Below are 3,408 nucleotides of genomic sequence, written 5' to 3'. Positions count from 1 at the left end.
TGATGTGAATAACGTTGTCAGTATTGTTGTTGTTGTAGTTGCTGCTGTTTTTATTTTCCTACAAAAATTGTTCTAATTAAAATTATCTTGTTATTTTACAAATAAAATTGTATATATTATATATATATATATATATATATATATATATATATATATATATATATCAAAATGTTTTTATTTTATTAACTGATGCTATAATTATTAACTTGTTTGTTATTTAGATATTTGTTTATTATTTAATTATTAAATAATGGATAAAATGTTATTTAATTAATAAAAACCATACTTACAATTTTTATAAAATTTTGTGGCCGGTACGTGTTTGTGGCATCACGTCTAGACTCTTTTGAGATTTAAGTTGAGAGATTTTTATCTCCTTGAGTAGATAGTCTTTGTCTAGTTTGGACAACCAATGAGAATGCATAAGGCCTAAAAACTTGAGCCCTGATTGGTCCATTACACTATGACGTAGTTGTATTCTTACCGGCATGTTATGACGTAAAAATGACAGTAAATATTTTTTGATGCATTTTATATCAAAAATACAATTGAATATATATCCTGTTGCGATATTGAGCATAATTTTTAAGAATCTATCAATCATATATTGAATAAAAATGAATTGTAATTTACGCGCGGGAAAGGGTTATATCTACCGAGGCGACCTCTACCGAGATAGACTAATATAACACATCGATACTAGTGATCGATAATGGCGGTAAAATTGTTAAATTTGAATAAATTAAACTTATGATAGTAAAAATTTTAAATTCAAATATTATACATACCTAAACAAATATTTTTTTCTTCAAATTAATCAAACAATTCGTTTTTAACTTAAAATATATTAAAAATTAAGCACCATATTTAAAAAATATTAATAAAGAATTATACTCTTGGCGGTAAAAATTTAAAATAAATACAATTGAATATATATCCTGTTGCGATATTGAGCATTATTTTTAAGAATCTATCATTCATATATTGAATAAAAATGAATTGTAATTTACGCGCGGGAAAGGTTCTATCGACCTCTACCGAGATAGACTAATATAACATGTCACGGCTGCTAATTCAAAAATTTTTAATTTTTTTTTTCTCTCTCTTCCAAGATAAGTACACACTAAAACCTCCTGTACGTAAACCTTTTTATGTATAACGCCAACTTACTGACGCCAGAAGTCGTACCGGACAAATATACCTACCTGAGCGTTGTCAACGCTTTACAATTAAGTCGTATTGTACTAATGGACCACGCGTATTATATATTTCTCTTTCTGGAAATTTCATAATTTTCACTTAACGTACTTTTAAAATTTATGTATCCGTTCCCATTTAACTAATCTAAGCATAGAAGCGGTAGTCTTCTTTGATTTTTCATCTTAAACCTATAGACCACCCAACTCATGCGCACCTGCATGTGATTCTTGGAAATTAGAGAAAGCTAATGGAAACCTCCAAATTTATGGTTTCCTACACGAGCATGCTCAGCGACAGAGTGGCGCCAGATCATCAGCCTACTTTAATAGTCAAAATCTGTTTCCCAGGGATCACACGTGTGCATGGGCCTAGAACTTTCGGGCGAGTCCGAGTCCTTTCGTATTGGAAACTGGTTACCACCACTTTTCATATGCGAGGATCATATAAAAAGACCATGGACTTTAGCTCATTAGTTCTTTTGGGAATCAAACTCTGAACCTTACCGAACTCCGGACACTTGACGGTGTTCGTGGCTAGAGGATTGATATCCCGATTGAGCATTCGGTCACGTGAGCCCAGATCATTGGATCGGTCCTTGATCGTCGTAAGCACTCGTATAATCGGTATATTATTTTCTACTAGCTTCAGAAGCATAATCAACGCGATATTAGCGTATAGCATCCGATCACGTGAGCCCAGATCGTACGATTGGTCCTTGATCGTTGTAAGTCGCGAACTAATATCAACCGTTTAGCACCGGTACAGCATTGATTATCTTCATCTTATTATAATCCATTTAATTTCATTCATTTTATTTTTATATTGAAATATACCACGAGAAACGTGGAGAATCAAAGAATATTTTACTGCGATAAATGCGAAGATTTTAAAGAATATTTTACCGCGAAAAGGCGAAGAATTTGAATAATATTTAGAAATATTTTTTCCGCGAAAAATACGCGAAGATTTGATAAATTTATATTACCGCGAAGACGCGAAGAATTTGAATACATTGAAATTATTTTACCGCGAAAAGCGCGAAGACCTTCATTTTAATTTAACCTACAGAGATTTAAAAACGCATAACCATTGAAGCTTATACAACAAGGTAGACTAAATAAATAAATAATTCGATAAATTTAAAATCACATTAATTGACCGCGAGAACGCGTCGTGAATAAGTGTCCTGTGTAACTGCTGACAGTTTTGACACCTCACCAAAACCTGTTTAGGGTAAGTTTTTGAATATTGTAACCATTGTTTGGTATTTTTATTTTTATATACTCTGAAATAATTGTAACCCATATGCATGAAACATTTGCTTTTATATTTACTATTCTTAATATTGCCATTTGTAACCCCTTTTGTATTTTGAGAATATTGAGTCATTTAATAAATAAATACTCGTTAACATAAAACATTTGAAAAACATTATTTATCAGACAATTTTACTTTAACAACGAGATAATAGCTTCACGAGGCTTTTCGGCAACCCACCTTCCTTTATCCCTTATTTTACTACCTGTCTAGCCGCTCAGACCGATAGTTCACAGTAGGGGGTACACAATCTTACGTTTACCGCTCGACGTTTGATTGTGAAATTAGATCAGTCACATAATAAATTGGAAATCGTTTTGGGTTTTATCAATATTGTCTTCAACAATATTGTGTGGGCGCGAATTAAATATAAAATAGAATAAACTGAGCATTTGGTCACGTGAGCCCAGGTCATAGGATCGGTCCTTGATCAATGTAAGTACCTTTCTATTCACTATACTTTATACGAATATCGTACCTACGCCCATCACGATCTCCAATCGTGACAAACACATCGATACTAGTGATCGATAATGGCGGTAAAATTTTTAAATTTGAATAAATTAAACTTATGATAGTAAACATTTTAAATTCAAATATTATACATACCTGATATATATTTTTTTCTCTTTAACTCAATCGATTTTCTTTTCAAACTTTATAATATTCAAAAATTAATAAAGAACTATACTTATGGTGGTAAAAATTTTAAATTCAAAATATTACACTTATCTGATATATATATTTTCTCGCCAAATCAATCGATTTTCTTTCAAACTTAAAGATATATTAATAATTAAATTATTTTTTATGGATAACTTAATTTTTTATAAATTATAATTAACTTAATCTATTATAGGTTGAAAATACAAAATTATAATTGTAAATTAA

This window comes from Microplitis demolitor, chromosome 5 (assembly GCF_026212275.2).
Source record: "Microplitis demolitor isolate Queensland-Clemson2020A chromosome 5, iyMicDemo2.1a, whole genome shotgun sequence".
NCBI classification, from domain to species: Eukaryota; Metazoa; Arthropoda; class Insecta; order Hymenoptera; family Braconidae; genus Microplitis; species Microplitis demolitor.
The sequence above is the reverse complement of the archived record's forward strand: the minus strand, read 5'-3'. Positions refer to the sequence as shown.